Source organism: Leucoraja erinacea, chromosome 9, assembly GCF_028641065.1.
Source record: "Leucoraja erinacea ecotype New England chromosome 9, Leri_hhj_1, whole genome shotgun sequence".
Classification (NCBI taxonomy): Eukaryota; Metazoa; Chordata; class Chondrichthyes; order Rajiformes; family Rajidae; genus Leucoraja; species Leucoraja erinaceus.
Window position 1 is genome coordinate 49,546,156 of NC_073385.1, and position 24,438 is coordinate 49,570,593.

At 41.1% G+C, this 24,438-nt stretch overlaps 1 protein-coding gene across 4 annotated transcripts in view; it reads right to left on the minus strand.

Moving 5' to 3' along the window:
• LOC129700355 (alpha-(1,6)-fucosyltransferase-like) overlaps positions 1–24,438 on the minus strand; it is a 664,773-nt gene that overhangs the window by 358,038 nt on the left and 282,297 nt on the right. For all 4 annotated transcript variants that reach the window (XM_055640772.1, XM_055640767.1, XM_055640769.1 and 1 more), the window contains one exon: positions 19,076–19,137. The gene's annotated coding sequence lies outside the window, so the exon portion shown is untranslated. The remainder of the gene's footprint in view (positions 1–19,075; positions 19,138–24,438) is intronic.

Sequence of the window (24,438 nt, forward strand, 5' to 3'; positions counted from 1 at the left end):
CTGCCTGCAGTCTCTCCATTCCCTGCATATCTATGTGCACTATATCGATATCAATCTTGAACGCCACTACGGTATCCACCACCACCAATCTTGGCCACACATTCCAAGCACCGGCCACCCTGTGTGTACAAAATGTGCCACACATCACTTTTAAACTTAGCCCCCATCACCTATGCCTTCCAATCTGACATTTCCACCCTGGGGGAAAAGGTTCTGACTCTCTACCCTATCTATGCCTCTCATAATGTTATATATTTCCATAAGGTCTCCTCCCCTCAACCTCTGGCATTCCAGAGAAAACAATCCATGTCTTTCCAATTTCTCCCTGCAGCTAATACCCCCTATTCCAGGCAGCATTTTGGACTTCTTCAGTCTGAAGAAGGGTCCCGAACTGAAACTTGTCCATGTTCTCCAGAGATGCTGCCTGACTCGCTTAGTTACTCCAGCACTTTGTGTCCTTTAGCATTCTGGTAAACCTCATCTGGTTCTGATGTGGATTGAGTTTCTATATTACCAACAATTTATCTTGGTCCAACCACATTGATGCTATGGCCAAGAAATGCTATGACCAATGCCTCTATTTCTTCAGAAGGATAAGGAAATTTGGTATCAAATTGGTAACGATTCTAACCAACTTCTACAAATGCCTCCTTTCATTGCCTCATTTCACGCTGCCTCAGGCAAGCAACGGACATTATCAAGTTCCACTCGCACTCCAGTCATTCTCTCCTTTCCTTTCTCCATTCAGGCAGAAGGGTCAAGTCTGGAAGCAGATATCACCAAATTCATGAACAGCAGCTTCCCCACTGTTATCACAATCTTGAACAGAGTTCTTGCATGAATTCACAATCTTCAAAACTACCTTGCCACAGCCCTTGCACTTTTTTATAGCTTGCAATTTCTCTGTAGCTGCAACACAATATTCTACACTGATTATTTTCTCTTTTGAACTCAATCAGAACCAGACGCATGTTATAACTTTCCTGGATATTACGCAAACCAAAGTTGTTTTTGCCCACTGTATCCCGGTGTTTTCTTCTTGCGTACGGCGTGCACAGCCTAAAGTTGTAGAACAACTTGTTCTATTTGATCTTATTTGATTGTGGGCGCCAGGTTAATAGCATTTGTTGAAACAGGGCGGACCACGTGAAGGTTGCAATCTCCTACCTCCTCACTCCCCCCTTCCCCCCCCCCCTCCCACCGCTACATGTGACCATAATAAACCAATACCAATATTCAATTCAGATTGTTGCAATTATACTAATATGTCAAGGCATGCAGGGAATCGACAGGTACAGCGTAGGTGGAGGAAGAGAAGCAACATCAGCCATTCACAAGTAAATAAGATCTGGAATAAACTGTCTGGAATTGCTGAGATATGTATATCTAGGACATCAATCTGAAAGCTAGTTGCTATTTGGAATGAGCAAAAATGAAGTCGGACAGAAAACAAACTCCCCAACTTTACAAATGACACCAAACCAGCTGAAGCCAGAACTCTTTAAAAGAGTGAGAATGGAACCGTAAGAAGCGTTTTGACAAGACAGTAACTGCTACTTCCAGTCAACAATTAAAATATCTTGACAGTGGGCAAGGGTACTGTGACTGTATACAGTAAGATGATGCACCAGCAAGTCCCTTGACAGCTTCTTTCATTCGATCTACAGCTCAGGACCTGAGAATCTAATTACAGGATTGTCAAGAAACGTTAAAGTACGTCAGTTCGTAGATTCCTCACCTCCGCTGCAAATTACGCTAAGCTCTAACAGTGAACAAAGATGTTCATTTTTAAAGTATTCATTTTTAGGCCTACCTGAAATACCATTAACAAGGTACTTTATAAATACATGCTCCTATTTATATATAATTAAACAAAATTATGCATGTAAATCAGGCAATGTCAACAGAGAGAAAAACAGCAGCATTTCATAAATGCTTAGAGGTCTAGAAATTATAAAGTGCAGCAAGATTATTGTACACACTGTTCAAGAGAATTTATTTTTAAATATCTACAAAAAACAAGGACTTAAGAAAAACTTCTTCACAGGATGTGGATGTCACGAACAATAGGGACACTTGCTGTCCGTCTACAATTGCACTGAGTTGAGCCAGTAAAGTTCAACAACACCGATATCTGGGGTTATATAAAAGCAATATTGGGCACAGGAGAGTAGATTTCCGAGAGTCATAGAGTGGTACAGTATACAAGCAGGCCCTCGGCCCACCGCGTCCATGCTAATCAAGTTGGCATAATGGGCATTGCCATTTGGCCCATTGCTCTCCAAACCATTCCTATCAATATAATTGTCCAGATGTCTCTCAAATGGTGTAATCATATCCACTTATTAGCTTCTTCTGGCAGATCATTCCAGATATGGAAAACCCGTTGAACCCTTTGCCCCTTAACCTCTTCAATCCCATTAAGAGTCATAAAGTGAGACAGCATGGTAACAGGCCCTTCGGCACAATTTGCCTGCACCAACCAACGTATTCCAGCAACAATGGTTCCACCTGCCTGCATTTGGCCCATATCCCTCCAAACCTGTCCTATCCATGTAGCTGCCTATTTCTTAAGCATTGCGAAAGTCCCTACCTCAACTACCTGCTCTGACAGCTCGTTCCACACTTCCCTTTGTGCGAAAATGTTACCCCTCAGATTCCTATTAAATCTTTTCCCCTTCACTTTAAACCTAAGTCCTCTAGTCCTCGATTCCCCTACTCTGGTCAAGAGACTCTGTGCATCTACCTGGACTGTTCCTCTCATGATTTTATACACCTCTATAAGATCACCCCTCATCCTCCTGTGCTCCAAGGAATAGCATCCCAGCCTACTCAACCTCTCCCTATAGCTCAGACCCTTGAACCACTGTAAGCATCCTTGTAAATCTTCGCTGTCCCCTATCTAGCTCTCTCATCTTAAGACTGTGCCAGCTAATTTTAGAATCATCTAACCTTGTAAAAGGCTATGAGTGTTCACATTATCCATGCCCCCCCGCATGATCATATGCACCTCAACAATGCCGGTACATCATCTATGGCTAAAGGTGATGCAAAAATCTCTGTAAGGCCCTCTGTAATTTCCTCCCTCGCTTACCACATATGCTTGGTCAAGCCACATGGATTTATCCACCTTGATGTGCTCTCAAACCACCATTACTTCTTCTCTGGTCATCCGTATACGATCTAAGATCACAATTCCAATGCCTCAGTGACAATGACATCAGTCACTGAAAGTAAGCATGCAGGTACAGCTGGCAGCAAAGAAAGCAAATGGCATGTTGGTCTTCATAGTGAGAAGATTTGAGTCTAGGAGCAAGGAGGTCCCACTGCAGTTCTACAGGGCCCTGGTGAGACCACACCTGGAGTATTGTGTGCAGTTTTGGTCTCCTAATTTGAGGAAGGACATTATTGCTATTGAGGGAATGTGGCCTAGGTTCACCAGGTTAATTCCCGGGATGGCGGGACTAACATATGAAAGAATGGATTGACTGGGTTTATACTTACTAGAATTTAGAAGGATGAGAGGCTATCTTATTGAAACATGTAGAATTCTTAAGGGATTGCACAGGCTAGATGCAGGAAAAATGTTCCCGGTGTCGGGGGAGTCCAGAACCAGGGATCATAGTTTAAGAATAAGGAGTAGGCCATTTAGGACTGAGATGAGGCAAAACTTTTTCACCCAGAGACTTGTGAATCTGTGGAATTCTGTGTCACGGAGGCCAATTCACTGGATGTTTTCAAGACAGGGTTAGATATAGCTCTCTGGGCTAACGGAATCAAGGGATATGGGGAGAAAGTAGGAACAGCCATGATCATATTATGGCGGTGCTGGCTCAAAGGGCCGAATGGCCAACCCCTGCACTTATTTTCTATGTTTCTATTTTACTCTGCCTCTGTTCCTTAACTTTTATTGTCTTCTCCACAGTAAACGTGGATGAGAAGTATTCATTTAATCTAGCCCATCTCATGTAGTTACAGTGGATTGCAAAAGTATTCATACCCCTTGAACTTTTCCACATTTTGTCACGTTACAACCACAAACGTAAATGTATTTAATTGGGATTTTATGTGATAGACCAACACAAAGTGGCGCATAATTGTGAAGTGGAAGGAAAATGATACATGGTTTTCAAATTTTTTTACAAATAAAAAACTGAAAAGTGTGGCGTGCAAAAGTATTCAGCCCCCTTTACTGTGATACCTCTAAATAAAATCCAGTGCAACCAATTGCCTTCAGAAGTCACCTAATTAGTAAATAGAGTCCACTTGTGTGTAATCTAATTTCAGTATAAATACAGCTGTTCTGTGAAGGCCTCAGAGGTTTGTTAGAGAACATTAGTGAACAAACAGCATCATGAAGCCCAAGGAACACACCAGGCAGGTCAGGGATAAAGTTGTGGAGAAGTTTAAAGCAGAGTTAGGTTATAAAAAAATATCCCAAGCTTTGAACATCTCACGGAGCACTGTTCAATCCATCATCCGAAAATGGAAAGAGTATGGCACAACTGCAAACCTACCAAGACATGGCCATCCATCTAAACTGACAGACCGGGCAAGGAGAGCATTGATCCGAGAAGCAGCCAAGCATGGTAACTCTGGAGGAGCTGCAGAGATCCACAGCTCAGGTGGGAGAATCTGTCCACAGGACAACTATTAGTCGTGCACTCCACAAATCGGGCCTTTATGGAAGAGTGGCAAGAAGAAAGCCATTGTTGGAAAAAAGCCATAAGAAGTCCCGTTTGCAGTTTGCCACAAGTCATGTGGGGGACACAGCAAACATGTGGAGGAAGGTGCTCTGGTCAGATGAGACCAAAATTGAAGTTTTTGGCCTAAATGCAAAACGCTATGTGTGGCGGAAAACTAACACTGCACATCACCCTGAACACACCATCCCCACTGTGAAACATGGTGGTGGCAGCATCATGTGCTTTTCTTCAGCAGGGACAGGGAAGCTGGTCAGAGTTGATAGGAAGATGGATGGAGCCAAATACAGGGAAATCTTGGAAGAAAACCTGTTAGAGTCTGCAAAAGGCTTGAGACTGGGGCGGAGGTTCACCTTCCAGCAGGATAACGACCCTAAACATACAGCCAGAGCTACAATGAAATGGTTTAGATCAAAGCATATTCATGTGTTATGGCCCAGTCAAAGTCCAGACCTAAATCCAATTGAGAATCTCTGGCAAGACTTGAAAATTGCTGTTCACAGACGCTCTCCATCCAATCTGACTGAGCTTGAGCTATTTTGCAAAGAAGAATGGGCAAAAATTTCAGTCTCTAGATGTGCAAAGCTGGTGGAGACATACCCCAAAAGACTTACAGCTGTAATTGCAGCGAAAGGTGGTTCTACAAAATATTGACTCAGGGGGGCTGAATACTTTTGCACGCCACACTTTTCAGTTTTTTTATTTGTAAAAAAATTTGAAAACCATGTATCATTTTCCTTCCACTTCACAATTATGCGCCACTTTGTGTTGGTCTATCACATAAAATCCCAATAAAATACATTTACTTTTGTGGTTGTAACGTGACAAAATGTGGAAATGTTCAAGGGGTATGAATACTTTTGCAAGCCACTGTATATACAAAGACAACCATGCGAATCTTTATGTCAACCTATTCTTTCCCAAGGTTCTCTTTTACTCTTAAAGTACCTTTTGAATTTTTCTGGGAATTTCTTCCACCTTCTACATTTCTTGTCCTTGCGGAAGGAAATTGCTTGATCCCGACTGCTTAAATCTGACATTTGCCTTCTTTAATGCCTCAATATCTCTTGTCACCCAGCATTCTCAATCCCCAAACTTACCCATCACCCTATAAATAATATGTTGTCCCTGTAGTTTTGCTGCCTCCACATCTGTCCACTTACCTGCAAAAGATGCCCCCAATTGACCTCTGCAAGTTCCCACTCAATGCCTCCAGAATCAGCCGCCCCCAATTCAGGATCTTCACTTGTGAGCACCATTCCTACTCTTCTCCATAATGACTTTAAAACTAATAGAATTATAGTCACTGGTCCCAAAGTGCTCCCCTACTGACACTTGCGTCATTTGCCCTACCTCGTTCCCCAAGAGGAGGTTCAGTGTTGCATCTTCTTTACCCTGACCTGAGAACATTAATTTACCCAATGGCTTTTTCTGACAATCCATTACTGAGACCAACCATTTTTAGAAATTGGGCATTTTATTACTTGACTCTGAACTCAAGTAACGATGTAGAATTTGTCCTCATGCCTCCACATCATTGGTCCAGTACTTTTCTCTCTTTCTGAGTTCTGATGAAGAATTCTGGACCTGAAACAGTAAACTTTTCTCTTTTCACAAACGCTACCCGACCAGTTGAGTGCTTTTGGCATTTTCTATTTTTATTTAACATTTAGTTTAGTTTAGTTTAGAGATAGCGTGGAAACAGGCCCTTTGGCCCACTGGGTCTGCACCAATCTGCGATCCCCGCACATTAACACTATCCTACACACACAGGGACAATTTACATTTATATTAAGCCAATCAACCTACAAACCTGTACGTCTTTGAAGTGTGGGAGGAAACTGAAGTTTTCGGAAAAAACCCACACGGTCATAGACAATAGACAATAGGTGCAGGAGTAGGTCATTCGGCCCTTCGAGCCAGCACCGCCATTCAATGTGATCATGGCTGATCATCCTCAATCAGTACCCCATTCCTGCCTTCTCCCCACATCCCCTGTCTCCGCTATCTTTAAGAGCCTATCTAACTCCTAGTCGTGGGGAGAACGTACAAACTCCATACAGGCAGCACCTGTAGTCGTGATCAAACCTGGGTCTCTAGCGTTGCAAGAGCTATGCCGCAGTTAGTTAACTCACTTGCATGTTTTGCCCATTGGGCCACATATATTGTTTTTTAAGCTTTATTCTTACATCATCAATGAGGTATCATGAATTATGCTCTGTCCAAATGTGGATTGCTATCATGCAAACACACATAATTGCATGTCCAAATTCCCCACTTTATCAAATGTTTGGTTGAACTTTGTTCTATCTCCGGGAAAGCCCTTCTTGTTATATTTGCCAGATGTTCACAGTACTCTTGTTCTTTATCTCACAGGCAGTAATACAGAAATGCAATTAAATGCCAAAGTATTCTTAACAAATTCCTGTGCTAAACAGGTGGCTTATGCAAGTCATAAATTAGTTTTGGGTTTGGTTTAAACAGCTATTAGAGCAGCTGCCTCATAGTGTCAGAGACCCCAGGTTCAATCCTGACTTAGGGTGTTGTCTGTGTAGAGTTTGCACATTTTCCCTGTGACTACACAGGTTGCCACTGGGCACTGTGGTTTCTTCCCACATGACAAAGATCTACGGGTGTGTTGGTTAATTTGTTAATCCTGGCCAAATTGGAGAGGCCAGGACGTTAAAATGGGGTAAAAGCTTCAGGGCTGCTTTGGTCATTTGGTCAATTTGGAATTGCTCTCTGCAGAACTGGGACAAGCTGTGGAGTGGTGCCAGTTTGTCGAGAGCCTAGATACAAGTTGCAAGAGAAGAATAAGAACATCTGCAGACCCAGTCAATTAGGTGCAAAATGCATAGAATGGATTGGATGACTGCAGACCAGACATACACCTTGTAAATAATTGTAAATAATGTTGCAGAGTTCTACTTTGCCGAGTGTTGATTGGATGAGGTATTGAGCCTTGTCTGGGTTTCTTGCAGATAAGGGTAAATGTTTCTAAGTTGGCTTCCTTGAGAAGTCCCGTATGAATACAATGTATTGAGCTGTTGTATTATTGGGTTAGGGAGATGTCTGTTATGTGTGGGGTTAATCGATATCTGTAATTGGATTGTTCAGAGACCACCCCCATGTGATTCGGCTCCTCAAGGTCCCGGGACATATAAAAGTCCGCGACCACAAGGACCCGAGTCGATCTTCTGGGAGAACGCTTGGGACTGCGTGACCTTATGGAGTGTCTCTGAGTGAGGCCTAGAGGGCTGGATCAGGCAGATACGAGGATCAAACGCGCGATGGGATAGGTAGAGAAGTTGAACTGTAATTGTGTTTTGTCAAAATAAAGATTAGTTGATCAAGTGCTTGATTCAGTGATTTTTGACTGAAACTTGACTGGGGGGAAGCTTAGAACGTGCAATTTATAAATTGAGCACTAAATTGCCCCTAATGTGTGGGGAGTGGATGCAAAAGTGGGATAACGTAGAACCAGGCATAGATTCGGTGGGTGAAATGGCCTGTTTCCATGCTGTATCTCTTAACTAACTTAAGACATAGCAACATAGAAACATAGAAATTAGGTGCAGAAGTAGACCATTCGGCCCTTTGAGTCTGCACCGCCATTCAATATGATCATGGCTTATCATCCAACTCAGTATCCTGTACCTGTCTTCTCTCCATACCCCCCTGATCCCCTTAGCCACAAGGGCCACATCTAACTCCCCCTTAAATATAGCCAATGAACTGGCCTCGACTACCTTCTGTGGCAGAGAATTCCAGAGATTCACCTGTGTGAAAAATGTTTTTCTCATCTCAGTCCTAAAAGACTTCCCCCTTATCCTTAAACTGTGACCCCTTGTTCTGGACTTCCCCAACATCGGGAACAATCTTCCTGCATCTAGCCTGTCCAACCCTTTAAGAATTTTTAAGTTTCTATAAGATCCCCCCTCAATCTTCTAAATTCTAGCGCACAAGACACACAAACCAGGCACATAAAGATGGCGGTAAAGATGGTATTCATTATTCCACATATGAAGAGGGAAACACATTTCAGTAAGATCACTGACTGACATTGCAACCAGATTAACTTTTCAATTTCCTTGTGAAGGAGTGAATTAGATTTTCCTCTGAATAAAGTGCCCAAAAAGGTTAATTCTCTCTTTATTCCATTTTCAGGCCTTGTCTTTGCTCTCTCTGTTTTCTATCAGGCTGTCTGATGGAGAATACTAAGCATTGGTTCCAATATTCTCAAATATTTGATCCTTGTGGCAGTGTTTGAAATGAGGTGACTCAAGTGGCATCGGAATTGTTTGTCTCTTGGTGATAAATGACATTCTTCTAACACTTCTCTAATCTTTCATGTTTTCCACTTTATAAAAAAACTCTTTCCATTTCTTCAGTGCAGTACCTAACAGTTACTTTATTCTGGCATTTGGAAATTGTGATGCATCGGGAATATTGTACATTGCGGTTATTTTAGGACGTTTGAAGTTTAAGGTGATCACAACAATTGGTTCCATATTGTCATCAGGGGAACCCTTCAGCCTTAACTAAGACAGCAAACACATTAGTATGGTCAGACCCAGACAAACCTAAGACTTTAGAGATACAGACCACTAAGTCCGCGCCAACAAGCTATCACCCCATACACTAATGCAATCCTACACACTGTGGACAGTTTACAATTTTACAGAAGCCAATTAACCTAAAAACCTGTACGTCTTTAGAATGTGGGAAGAAACCCATGTGGTCACAGGGAGAAAGTACAAACTCCATACAGAAAGCACCCATGGTCAGGATCAAAACTGGGTCTCTGGCGCTGTAAGACAGTAACTCTACCGCTGTGCCACTGAATCACCCTTACTCCCAAAAATACATACAATCCATTCATACAGTGAGCCATAATCAACAGCATTGCTGCCATCAAGTTCCCAATGGTTAGCCTCCCTTGGGGGTCAACAGAAACATTGGTTGGCCAACCACATATATATGATAGCCACATAAAACGGGAAGGTATCCTGCAATGAGCTGCTAACCTCCCAACACTCATAGAATTTCCACCATGTACAAATCACATGTCATAACAGTGATAGAATTCTTCCCACTTGAATTGATGAGTGCACCTCTATGAAGAGTCAAGAAACACAATGCCACCCTGAGCAAAACTGATTGGTACCCCATCCACAATCTAAACATTGATACGCTGCACAAACCGTGTACAGTGGCTGCACTGTATATCATCACCGACAAGAGTCTGTGCATCGGAAACTTAATACCTGCTGGTTCCTTTCTGCATCACATGCCATCCTGTCTTGGAAACTCATCAACACTGGGTTTAAATGCAGCAACTCCCAACACCAAATTAACCTTTGCAACACCTGGGGAGAGGGCCTTGAAGGCTCAATCAATGAGTAAACAGAAAATGAAGAGGAATCGTTCTGTGGATATTCAGGGAATCGGAATGTATGGGGTTAATGCAAGCAATGATGTGAGATATAAAATTAACTGTGACCTTCATACATGGTAGAGCAAAGAGACTTGGTCAAATGGCCTATTCTTATTTGTCTGTCTTATGGATCTGACCCCTTGGCACAGCACAAGATACAATATTTTTTGCAGGCAGTCCCCAGGTTCGAAGATGACTTGCTTTTCATCTGGTTTTGTAGGTTACAAGATGGCTCAAGTGGAAAGCACAGATTCCGCCAGCTAGTCAACTGGCCTTACCAACACCTCTCCTCAATTCTCAGTACCGTCCAGAATACTACTTCGCCTCTTTTGAATGATTAATAGTTATGGGGGCCCAGGAGTCAGTGAGGATCCTATATTTCTTCAAGCACACTGTTGATTATGTTTCTTTATCTCTCTAGTAATCTTATTCCTTGGCAGAGCCCAATATATAATTTGCCAGTGAAGACACCTTGCTAGTTTTAAAATAAACATTTTATATTGCATTTTAATGCGAGTATAATTTACAGCAGAGTAACTCAGAGTCTTTCATTTTCAAAGTACTTCACGCTGTTTGGTTGGTCATAAACACCATTAATCTACAGTGGTGACAATAATTGCTTATGCTGAATTATAGATTAATTCTGCATAATTCTATCAGCACTAAGGCATGTACAACTATCTTCCCTCCAACTTCGTTCCTGTCTCTGCACTGAAACAGCAATCCAGCATAAGCTCTCAGGTGCCCTGCCATTAGTTGGTGGGACAACAAGCTGATTGTCAATGCAGTTGTACCCAATATGTTTGGAATCACATCATGCTGCCTCAGCAAGGCCACCAGCATAATCCCAGACACTCCCTCTTCTCCCCTCTCTCATCACACAAAAAACATATCTCCAGATTGAGGGACACTTAATGCCCCTGTCCCACTTAGGAAACCTGAACGGAAACCTCTGGAGACTTTGCGCCCCACCCAAGGTTTCCGTGCGGTTCCCGGAGGTTGCAGGTGGTTGCCGGAGGTAGGGAGACTGACAAAATCTCCGGGAACCTCCGGGAACTGCACGGAAACCTTGGGTGGGGTGCAAAGTCTCCAGAGGTTTCCGTTCAGGTTGCCTAAGTGGGACAGGGGCATTACTTCTCAGCTGTTGTCAGGCAACTGAACCATCCGACCAACAACTAGAGAGCAGCCCTGAACTACTAGCTACCTCATTGGAGACCCTCACACTCTCTTTAATTGAACTTTATCTTGAACTACACGTTATTCAAGTTATTCCCTGTATCAAGTATCTGTACATTGTGCATGGCTCGATTGTAATCATGTATGGTCTTTCCACTAAATGGTTAGCACGCACCAAAAGCTTTTCACTGTACTTCAGCACACATGACAATAAACCAAACTCAACAAACTGAACTCATGATGGCCGTGACAAGGTCATGAATGTTGCTTCAAGAAAGATTCAAAGCTTAACATAAGGAGTTGTAGAATGTAACATTTCACAAAGATTGGAAATTGGAAATAAAAGAAAATCTGCGTGGGAACATTCAGGGGGTTGCACCAGGTTCCGCCACCAATTCAGAGCGGAGAGCTGGTTTCATTCAGCTTATGGCATGAAGAGGATTGGCAGCATTGCTTGTGACTTGCTGCTGGCACTTAGTTGAGGATGGGTCATGGTGAATGCTGAGGAGAGCTGCTGAGATCAGTGGGTGAGTAACGCTCACACATCAAGCTGAGAAGAGGTCATGGCTGGGCAGGTAGTGTTATGGGCAATGGGGAAAACTGTGGCTGAGAGTAATTTTTAAATTCGATGAGAGCTGCGACAGCCTTTCACCAACAACAAAACAGATCTTGAACTGCTAAAGGTTGCATCCGCATCCGCATCCCTGGGCCTTGTGTGCGTAGACAAAGTGTGTCTAAGTTTGCATTGTGCCTCATCAGACACCACAGTGAATGCCCAGATGCTAATGTACATGTTTGCCCCTCTAATACATGGGAGATGACCACAAAAATCCTGGAATTCACAATCCACATGATACAGGAATCCAATTACAAAGAGAGGGGTGGGTATGATGGAAGTTATCCCTTTGTTTTACCCATCCCTTCATAACCTTCTCTCCTTCTGAAAGTAAACTTGTGTTTTTTTCTTTTTCTGATTTCTGACAAAAGTCCCGGAACCGAAATATTAACATTTTCTTACTCCACAGATGTTGCCTGACCTTTGTGTGTATGCTATTTCATGCTCCTATTTTAAATTTACAGTACCTGCAGTTTTTAGATTATCTTTCAAGTAAATGTAAAACTTTGTTATTTTTTTTAAAGAAAGAAACATATTGCATTTTTGAAAAGATAGCACAAAATGCTGGAGTAACTCAGTTGGTGACGTTTCTGGTTGAGACCCCTCTTCAGACTGAGAGTCAGGGGAGAGGGAAAATAGAGTTATTAAAAGGTACACAGAACAAATGAATGAAAGGTAAGAAAAGCACAAATCAAAGCCAGCATTTTGGAGTTTTACTGTTCAATTTTAGGAGATGCCTTCCTTGGCAATTTCTGGGATTATTAAACAGACGGTACCAATTGAATTATTGATTCTGTCACATTAAGAAACATCAGTGAAATCAATAATGTCCAACTTTCTCAAACACACATGCAGCCAAAGTCTTTGGAGTCAACTGAAAGGGAGATTGAACTTTGCTCAAGCCTGATGTGATTTGACAAAGTCATTGATGGGGAGGTAAAACATCGGTGGAAAGCAATGTCTGTGAAGCAAGATTTCCCCGAGGAATAGTGGCTGTCCTGATCAACCTGGATGTGTAAATGGAACAAATCACACCATATTATGCTGATAATACACCCAGAGGACAAACAACACAGGCAATCAGAATGGATTGAGCCTCATTTCTGAATCGAAAATGTATTCGAGTATTTGATTTGCAAAGCTTGTAGTTTTAGTTTAGTTTTAGTTTTGAGGTACAGTGTGGAAGCAGGCCATTCACCCCCCCTGGGTCCACACCAATCAGCGATCCCCGTACACTAGCACTATCCTGCACACTGGGGACAATTTACAATATTTATCAAAGCCAATTAACTAGTATGCCTTTGGAATGTGGGAGGAAACCGGAGCACCCGGAAATACAGACAGCACCTATAGACAACACTTGTAGTCAGGATCGAACCTTGGTCTCTGGCGCTGTGAGGCAGAAACTCTACTGCTGCGCCACCTTGCTGCCCTCAACCACAGCTTGAAGTAATTCATAATTTATTATTCTAGTTTGAAGTGCACAATTGAAATTGCGTACATAAAGGAAAAGACAAACTGTGGCGATCAAAAAGATAGATGGAGAGAAGATTTAACAGTATTGAGAAACATCAAATCTGAAAGTTATGGTGGTCCAATAACCACATTTCCAATCTGTGATGGAAGAATTCAGCAACTTCCTTTGGAAAGACCACAAAACCAAAGAAGTTCATGAGAATCTGGTCAAAGTTCGTTGTCAATGGGGTGATCCATCCCACGCCACATTTAATTTGAGAACATTTCACGTAAATACCAGCATGCCAGAAATATTATATTTCCCAGCAGTAACCTCACCCCAATCCACAAAATATAATTTCCATCTCTAAAGTGCTTTGCAGAAGATTCAGAAAAACTAACAGTGTGCAGGAGATTTTGTTTAATCTTTTAAGCTAAAAATACAAACAGTAACTAGCAGAACTCTGGTAATTAATAGAATAGGCTCAGCGATTAACAAAATAGACTTAAGTTAAGCTTTGTGTCTCACTTTACATAAATCACTTGTGTAAAGTTTCATCTTGCGTCTCTGACATCTAAAGTCCTGCTTCTACAGAATATTATGAAAGCAGAGCTGAACGGGTTTGTGTTTCCACTCATTCTGCAAACTCAGCACATTCTGTGGTTATTATGCTTGATAAAATATTAATATAACGCTCCGATCTCGGTGTCAAATAGGAGTACGTGATCTGTTTTTACCAAGATGATGCAAATAACCTTGAAAAAGATTAATTGCCCACATGATCAAATCCACAAACTTTGATGAAGGTTCAAGTCAAATTTATCATCACAAACACTCAAATATTCAGTGACAAACCAATTCCCAAGGAAATAAAACTAAATTCCATCTGATAATATTTCTGTCAGAATACCTTGCACAGGTCTGCAACTAGATTTGTTGGCTATGTTTTAACACTTGCACAGTTCAGTATATTAATATTATTGACAAATATTAAGTGACTGCAGTCCAATGTCGAGATCTAAAGACATAAATACTGCAAATAATCATCAGAGAGGAACTGTCATTCTCACATAATTTAAAATGTTGTTAAATAATAGAAATCAATACCTGCATATATTTATTGAAATTAACTTCTCAGGAAGAACAAACATTCTGAAATTGTTTGGTGGATGTGGTGCATTGTGAAAAAACAGAAATGATGGGCTGAAATTTGACCAGTCAATATGGCAAGGCAATCTTTCTCACAGACATTGCAAAGTCTAGTCACCTAAAGCAAAAACTGTCATCAAGCTTCGAGCCAAACGAAAGGGAAGTCCCCAAATCTGTCTCCGAGATCGTCCCAGTACAGCGCGATTCACCATCCTCTGTCCAAAAAAATTCCTCCTCATCTGCTTTTATTCTGAGGCTATGCCCTCTGGTCCTAGACTCTCCCACTAGAAACATTAACTCCGCATCCAGTGGTGAAGCTGTGGAAATCGTTGCCACAGAAGGTTGTGCAGGCCAAGTCTTCGAGTATTTTTGAAGTGGAGAATGATAGGTTCTTGATTAGTAAGGGTATCAAATGTTTCGGGGTGAAGGCAGGAGAATGAAGTTGAGGGGAAAAGATAAATCAGCCACGATTGAATGGCGGAGTCGACTCGATGGGCCAAATGGCCTAATTCTGCTCCTATGGCTCCAGCCTCAGTGGGCTGATCATTTGCTAACGAGAGACCACTTGTGCCTCTGCATTTCAATCACACCAGACACATATGACGAAGACAGAAATAACTAACAATTCACCGCTCTTGAGCACTGAACTCGACACAGTTCTGTAATCAAACAAGATTCTTGAAAGCATTTTATTCCGACTTATCTGCTAACTGCAAAGTCCTTTAATGCAGGCTTTGTACCTATCCATCCTCAACAGTATAATTTGGTGCACCGTTGCCCAGTCTCTCCCTCCCTTGCTGCCTCTCGAACATGCAATCACTCATCACTACTAAGAGAGTGCTCACATTGGGAAGCTTTCAGCAGCCCCAGAGTATCAATTTTTCCAGGCATCAAACATCCTTTGTGATTAAAAAGCCTGGAGAGCTCCTGGTTTCTGCTGCCATTGCTGATTCAGTTGAGACTTGCAGAGTGAATGTGAACTGTTTCTCAAAGACTCAATGCCAAAGTATCACTCTGGCCGTTCTGTCGTTACCATTATTTCACAAAACTTGAACAAAATGAAACAAGACGACAGAAACATTAAGTTTCTCCAAAATCTCCACACAGGCTTTCCCAAACAAATCATGATTTAATTTTGTTTTCCAGGCAAGCTTCCAACCCACAGCCAAAATGATTCCTTAATCTTTTAACAATGAATGCTGTGAATTAATGGCAATTTTAACAATAAATTACTTTTGTGACAGACCAGGTTTGTCAATTTCAGTAAACTTCCATTCAAATGTCTGGACGTTGACCTCAGCATAGACATTAATTAAAATATATGGTGAGCATTGTTTGATCACATACAGAATAGTGAAACATACAATAGTGAAGGCTTGGATAGAGTGGATGTGGAGAGGATACTTCCACTCATGGGAGAGTCTAGGACTGGAGGTCATAACCTCAGAATTAAAGGACGTTCTTTCAGGAAGGAGATGAGGAGAATTTTCTTTAATCAGAGGTGGATGAATCTGTGGAATTCTTTGCCACAGAATGCTGTGGAGGCCAAGTCAGTGGATATTTTTTGAGGCAGATATAGATAGATTCCAGATTAGTACAGAGGTGATGGGGAGAAGGCAGGAGAATGGGGTTAGGAGGGAGAGATAAATCAGCCATGATTGAATGGCGGAGTGCACTTGATGGGCCGAATGGCCAAATTCTACTCCTATTCCTTTTGACCCTTTCTTAAGGGTCATAAGTGTCAATAGTGTTTTATTGTCACATGTACAAATGCACAGTGAAATTCTTTTTTTTACATATAGTTCAGTAAAATATTGTCATACCCAAACACCCTTCCCGATTAGCAAAGTGTACATAAATAGTCCACTGAGACCCCATTCAAGAGTGCCAGCTTTGGCGCCATTCCAAAGTGCAGTCCAGTCCAAACTCCTACATTTACAATTAAAATTGCAGTTTCTGAAAGTATTGGGCTTGACGACGATTTAACAATGTTCTTCCAATATGTAATGTTCCTAGCATTTACAGATGTTGTTTACCACAACTGTTTAACATCAATTACTTACATTTTTTACTCCATTTTATTATTCTAGAATATCTCAAGGTACTTAACAGGAATATCAACCGTGCCACATTATGGACAAAATGACAAAAATACTTGAATGTATTTTGAAAATGGAAGGGAAAGGAAGAAAGGGTTTAAGACAAATTTCCAGGACTGAGAACCTAAACAGCTGAACAGTGTAGACTCAGTGAGCCGAAAGTTTCCACACTGTATCTCTAAAAACTAAAACTAAACCATGAATGATTGTAGGGGCAGCCCAGTGATGCAACGGTAGAGTTGCTGCCTTATAGCACCAGAGACCCAGGTTTGATCCTAACATGGGTGGTCTCTGTATAGAGTTTGTGCAGTATCTCTGTGTCTGCATGGGTTTTTTCCGATTGCTCCGGTTTCCTCCCACACTGCAAGGATGTATGGGTCTGGCTGTTAAATGGCATTGGTAATATTATAAATTCTCCCTAGTGTGTAGGATGGTGTTAGTGTACCAGGTGATCGCTGGTCGGCGTGGACTCGATGAGTCAAAGGGCCTGTTTCTGTCCTGTGTCTCTAAAGTCTAAAATCTACAGCCTAAAGTGAAAGACATGGCCTCCAATGGTGCAGCAATTAAATTAGAGAAGTTCAAAGGGTCTTGTAAAGCCATGGACATCTTGTAAATTATGTGGAGAATTAAAAAAATCGTGCATTGCTCGATAAGTCCAATACTTTAAGTGAATGCATCGCTGATTGACCAAGGGGATTTAGTTTGAGGAAAGATACGACTGGCAGTATTGTGGCAAGTCTGAGTGTACAGAGTATGTGAGGGAGGAGACTTTGGGAAAGCAAAATATAGAAGTACAAAAGGCATGCAGAAATAAAAAATAATAATTTGGGTTTCATCAGGAACCCAAGGCAAACTCAGCAGTTTAAAATTCAGCGCTGTCTTATGCAAGACCAAGATCTTCCACTGTTAGCCAAAAGACGAGGGATAATTGCTTCCAGACTGATGGTCTCTTGAGCTGGCCACCAGGAGGATAGTCATACAGCATGGAAACAGGCCAACTTGCCCAGACTGACCAACATGCCCCATCTACACTTGTCCCACCCACCTGCATTTGACCTACATCCCTCTAAACCTGTCCTATCTATGTACCCATCCAAATGTTTTTTAAATGTTGTGATAGTACCAATCAACTACCTCCTCTGACAGCTCGTTCCCTATCCCTACCACTCTTTATGTAAATTATTGCTCCTCAGAATAGTATTTAATCTTTCCCCCTTTATCTTAAACACATGTCTTCTGGGTCTTGATTCCCCTACTCTGGGGAAAAAGACTGTGCATTTATCCTATCTATTCCTCCCATGATCTTATACACCTCTACAAGATCACCCTTTTTCCCTCCCCTATGCTCCAAGTCCTGGCCTGTTCAACCTCTCCCTTTAGCTCGGGCCTCTGCTTCCTGGCAACATCCTCGTAAATCTTCTCTGCCCGTTTTCCAGCTGAACAACATCTTTCTCATGATAGACATCAGCTGGTGCAACTCAGCGGGTCAGGCGGCATCTCCGGAGAAAAGGAACAGGTGAAAAGCCCATATGCCCAAACAATCAAGATCCTGCTGTAATTTTTGACAACCACCTTCACTATCTACAATACCACCCACGTTAGTGTCATCTGCAAACTTGTTAATCATGTCTTATACATTCTCAGTCAAATCATTGATATAGTTGACAAACAACAATGGGCCCAGCATTGGACCCCGAGGACACCAATAGTCGCAGGCAATCCAAGCTGAAAAACAACCGTCCACTATCAATCTCTGCTTCCTTCCATAAAGCCAATTTTCTATCCAGTCTGCTATCTCTCCTTGGATTCCATACGATCTAACCATCCAGCACAGCCGACAATGCTGATTCTTGTCAAAGGGTCATGAAAGTAACAAAGAAACTCTGCCAAGGATTAGCTCTCCCAGTTGGGATCAGTCAGGCTTCACAATCTGCTTCACACAGTCGAGGGTAAATATTTCTCAAATGGTAATCAAACGTGTCACTGACCTGCATTGGAACCACAGATGGTTGTGGAGGCCAAGTCATTGGCTATTTATAACGAGCACATTGACAGACACTTGATTGGTAAGGGTGTCACGGGTTATGGGGAGAAGGCGGGAGAATGGAGTTGAGAGGGAAAGATAGATTGGCCATGATTGAATGGCAGGGTAGACTCGATGGGCTGAATGGCCTAATTCTGCTCAAATAATTTTTAAACTTATGAACCTTCACTGTTCCAACTGTAGGGGAATGTATTCAACTCCTGAGCCTCAAATATAAGGCACATTTTCTATGCTGAAGCATAAATATTTTAAAGCAATTTTTTGCAAATTCAGGGCCTATTTAGGCTTTGAATGCGAGTAACTTATCTGTTGGTCAACACAATAATTTCATCGAAGTTGCAAAGTCTTAAATCAGAAGTGCTTCACCCTCTGCCATCTGGAGATAATGCAATTACCTTATATTTCAGGATATCCTTCTGTCTTCAGATGCAGAAAGCCACCGTGTAAGCACTTTGTTCTGCAACAAAAAGAGAAAAGCATTTCATATTCATGCTGACGGGCAAGTTAAAACTGTTCAGGAAAGAAATGGGAAAATTATTCCAATGCATTCATTTCCTTTGAAGACAAGATTGGAGATCAAAACCGACTCAAAATTATGCTGTTCACAATTCTCAGGAAGAATATTCAAACTTCCTTTCACCTACATCTGTCCTTCCCATTTCTTGACTTTGAATGAGAATTTGCCAATTACGTGGTGCATACGTGTGAAATACAGGACCTAATTTCAACAGCAGATTATATCATAATTAAAGCTTTGAAAAAAATGACAAATCAGCTTCAGAATAATTCCAAGTAGTTAATAAAAGAGTTCCCACTGGACTGTTAGAATGCGGGAGGAATAAAAAAGAACCCACTAAAAAATGAATGAATAAACACTTGCTCTCTTGGGCTTGGATCAATGCTTTGTTCAATTAATGCATTGCCTTCCATTAATGTTGAACTGAATGGGAAGCATTGTGGAACAAAGTATCATGCAGGTAATGGTGCAGACACGGGAGAATTGTCAGCACTTTTGGATTCATTTATTTTCTTGTGCTGTAAAGGACAACAGAAAAAGACAAGGGATGCCTGTTTAATACAGATGATTTTGGATGTTTCTCTTCCTCTCAGTTGGATCTATGGAACTGTGTATTCCAGACCACAATGACTACTGAGTCGCTGAATATATATACCTAGGAGGGAGGTTCTGGCCCGAAGCTTCACCCATCCTTTTTCTCCAGAGATGCCGCCTGTCCCACTGAGTTACTCCAGCACTTTGTGGCTATCAACAACATTTTAACCGTTGTCCCAGGCCCTTTTCTGTTGCTTCCTTTCCTAATTAGGAGTTGTGCAGGGCGGCCATAATTCTGTCCATCTCATCTACATTTTGGGCCGGCTCGAAAGGCTGAATGGCAATCAGGAACTTCATTGGTCTGGTTTATTCCATCACAAGGTTGAGCAACTTTACAGCAAGGAAACAGGCCCTTCAGCCCAAGTCCCAACAAGTCCATGCTGACCATCATCTATCCCTTCACATTAGTTCTATGTTATTCCATCTTCACATCCACTCCCAGCATACAAGGGGCAATTTGCAGAGGCCAATTAACCTACAAACCCACACGTCTTTGGGATGTGGGAAGAAACCAGAGCATGCAGAGGAAACCCATGGGCTCACAGGGACAGTGGGCAAACTCCACAAAGACAGTGCCCGAGGTTAGAATATAGGAGTAGAATTAAGCCATTTGGCCCATCGAGTCCACTGCCATTCAATCATGGCTGATCTCTGCCTCCTAATCCTATTTTCCTGCCTTCTTTCCATAATCCATTCTGGTCTCTGGCAGTGTGAGATAGTGGCCCTACCTGCTGTGCCACAGTGCCACCCATTTGATGTAGCTTGATGGAGCAGAGGTGGCGGCAAAATTGCAGCTCAATGGAGAAGCTCAAATTAGGGAGCACAGTCTCAGGAAAAAGGGATGCCTGCTTAAGACAGATGTGGAGGAAGTTGTCCTTCCTCTCATAGTCCGAATCTTTAGAATTGTGTTTTCCTTAGCACAATAACTACTGAGATGCTGAATATATACATGCCTAAATTAAAAAAAAGACATGTTCTGGATAATTAAGGAATCACAGGTCAGTAACATCGGACAAGAATATGGTATTAATGTCACAATCGGATCAGTTACCATTTCATTCAACAGTGGAGCAGGCTTGAGGGACTACTTCTGCATCTAATTTTGATATTTTCATTAAAGAATTTAGAGGTGAAGAGAACAGTGTGGAAACAGGCCCTTCAACCCACTGAGTCCACGCTGACCGTCATTCACCCGAACAGTATTATCCCACTTTCACATCCTATACACTAGGGTCAATTAACCTACAAACCTGCACGTCTTTGAAATGTGAAAGGAAACCAGAGCACCTGGAGAAAACCCATCACGGTCACAGGGAGAACCAAAGTAGATATTGAAGGCAGGAAGGACAGATGGCCTGAACCTGCCTGCAATTGTACAGGTCGTTGGCCTACAATTGCCCACGTGTACAGATGTAGTGAAGATGTCTCTGTTCAGAGCATATTGTACACCACTCTATGCTGCACACCTGTGGTCAAACTACAGAAAAACAAGCTTACAGAGATTTAAAGTAGCTTTTTTTAAATTTATTTTTTAATAGAAGCAGTGTACAAAAGTATAAACCGCGGCATATGACATAATACATTTAGTGTACAGCTTCAATTTTAATTTTTAGCTAAAGATGAGAAAGAAGAAGAGAAAAAGCGAGAGAGAGAAAGTGAATGTGCAAGAATAGAACCCTTAGACTACCAAATTTGTGTAGCCAAAGAGTAAGTAAAATAAATAAGAAAAACGTAAAGAAATAAAAAGACAAAAACAGAAAGAAAAACAAAAAGTGATGATATACCTGCTTCGTATCCCTCCCCGCCCAACCCGTAATTCGACTTAATTCCAAAATTGTGTTGCACCATAATATCATTGTAGTGAATCAATGAATGGTGTCCATGTCTTCAAAAATTGCTCTGGTTTTTCTGCTAAGACAAGTCTCATATTTTCAAGGCATGTTTGTAATCCACATTTTAAGAGTAGGGACAAATGTATTTTTCCAGAATTTAAGTATTAGTTTTTTCGCCGTTATCAAGCCATAATTTAGGAAACGTCTTTGAAATATTGATAGCTCAGGGCAGGCTTCTGATGTTCCGAAAATAATCAGTTCCGTGTCGGAGTCCAGTTTTGTTTTTAGTGTTTTTGAGAAAATTTCAAAAATTCCTTTCCAAAAGTTATGTAGTTTTATGCAGGGGGCGAAGGCATGTGTTATGGTTGCTTCTTGAAGGAGACAATTGTCACAAATAGGAGATGTATTTGAAAATATCTTTTCAGTTTAGTCTTTGAATAGTAGAGTCTGTGCAGTGTTTTAAATTTAATTAAAGTATGTCTAACATTAATTGAACAATTGGGTATATATAAAAAAGATTTTCTTCCCACCTGTCTATTGGAATTTTTAGGCCTAGTTCCTCTTCCCAGTCTCTTCTAATTGTGTCTGACAATGAAATTTCTATATTTAGAAGGGTGTTATACAAATATGATGTTAAATTGTTTGACTCGGAGTTTCTATTCATACATTCACCTAATATATCTGGCAGCAGAGTTTGGTACTAATGGGTATATGTTTTCAAATAGTCTTGAATTTGAAGATATCTGAAATATTGATTATCTTTCAGGTGATATTTCGACTGTAATTCCTAACATGAAAGAAGAGTTCCCATCTCGTAGAGATCTCCAAGTTTTTTAATTCCTAGTCTTTCCCAATAAGTAAATGTTTTATCTATAATAGATGGCTTGAACAAAGGGTTATTAGCTATTGGTGAGAGAAGAGATAAATTTCTTAGTTTAAAAATTGATTTTACTTGTCTCCAGATTCGTAGAGTGCTGTGAATAATCGGATTTCTTATCATATATTGTGTTCTTCAACTTTGTTGGGGAGAGAAGAATCGCGCCTATATTAAAAGGCGAGCAATCGTCTCTCTCCATTACTAACCAGTCTACCTTTTGGCATGCGTTATCCAGCCAGTAAATTGCATTTTTAATATTCGTTGCCCAATAATAGTTTAAGAAATTGGGGAGAGCCAATCCGCCCGTTTCTTTGGGTTTACATAGATGTCGTTTTTGAATTCTATGTGTTTTATAATCCCAGATAAAGTTTGAAATAAGAGAATCAAGATTTAATTAAAAAAAAGTAGGTAGGTATATTGGTATTGATTGAAATAAATAGAGAATTTGTGGGAGGAAGATCATCTTTATAGCATTTATTCTGCCTATTAGAGACATCGGAAGTGTTTTCCAAAATTGAATAAGAGCGTTTAATTTAGTAACTAGAGGCGGGAAGTTTGCGTTGAATAGAGAAGTATATTTTCTGGTTATCTGAACACCCAGATATTTAAAATTTTCCATAGTAATTCTGAAAGGGAATTTTAAAAGGTGTGTCGGCTCCTGAGGTTTTATTGCCATTATTTCACTTTTGTTCCAGTTTATTCTATATCCTGAAAAGGAACTGAATTCCTCTATAAGATTTAATATATTTGGAATGCTAACTTGGGAATTGATGATATATAATAATACATCATCTGCATATAATGAAATAATACATCATCTGCATATATCTGACATTTTTGCAGTACTGTGGAAAGATACTACCATTCTACTTGGTCAAATGCTTTTTCTGCATCTAATGAAATAATTGATGTCTTCTTCTTTAGTTCTGTGTGAGTATATTATGTTAAAGAGGCGTCTCAAATTATTAAACAAATGTCTCTTGGGTATAAACCCCATTTGATCCGAATGTATTAATTTATTAATGTATTTACTTAATCTTCTTGCCCAAGTTTTCTCTTGTATTTTCTGATCTTTTTTTAACAGGGCGATTGCTCTGTATGATCCCGGGTCTTCTAGATCTTTATCTTTTTTGGGTATAAGTGTGATAGTTGATTCAGCTAGTGTTTGTGGTAATGTCTGTTCCTTAAATGCATATGTATAAAGATTGTATAAACGTGGGGAAATTACCTCATAAAATCTTTTATAAAATTCGTTACTAAACCCGTCTGGTCCTGGTATTTTACCATTCTTCAGTGAATTGATTGTCTCTTCTATTTCTTTAATTGAAAGCTGTGCTCCTAATTTCTCTTGTTCCAGCAGATTAACTGTTGGATTAAGTGTTGGAAATCGGAAGGGGGCGCTGTCCTGTGCACGGCTGTATGCATGCCAATACGCAGGCGGCCGTTCCAGGGTTCCCATGCCGCTGTGAGGACTCTCCCGACGCCGGAGCACCACCACCCGGCGAGAACGGCCAGGAACATCGGGCCTCTGTAGAGGCAACTGTGGAGGCCTCAATAGGCCCGACTATGGGTGAACTGGGGTTGGGGACTGGACTTTGTGCCTTCCCTCATGGTGGGAGCCATTGTGGGGGGATGTTCTTTGTGTTTAAGACTCTCATTGGTGTTATGTCTGTATTCTTTCTTTGCGTGCTGCAAAATGGCAAAAAGCATTTCACTTCATTACACCTCGGTGTATGTGAATGTGACCAATAAAATACCTTTGAATTTACAGTTGTCAAGAAAGTTTGTAATTTTTCTGCTTTCTGTTGATGTTTTGGATGTGTATAAGTTTTGATAAAATTGGGCAAATCTTTCATTAATGTCTTTTGGAAGCGTTAACAGTTCACCTTTATCTGATTTGATTTTTAGGATAGTATGGTCCTTTTCAACTTTTCTCAG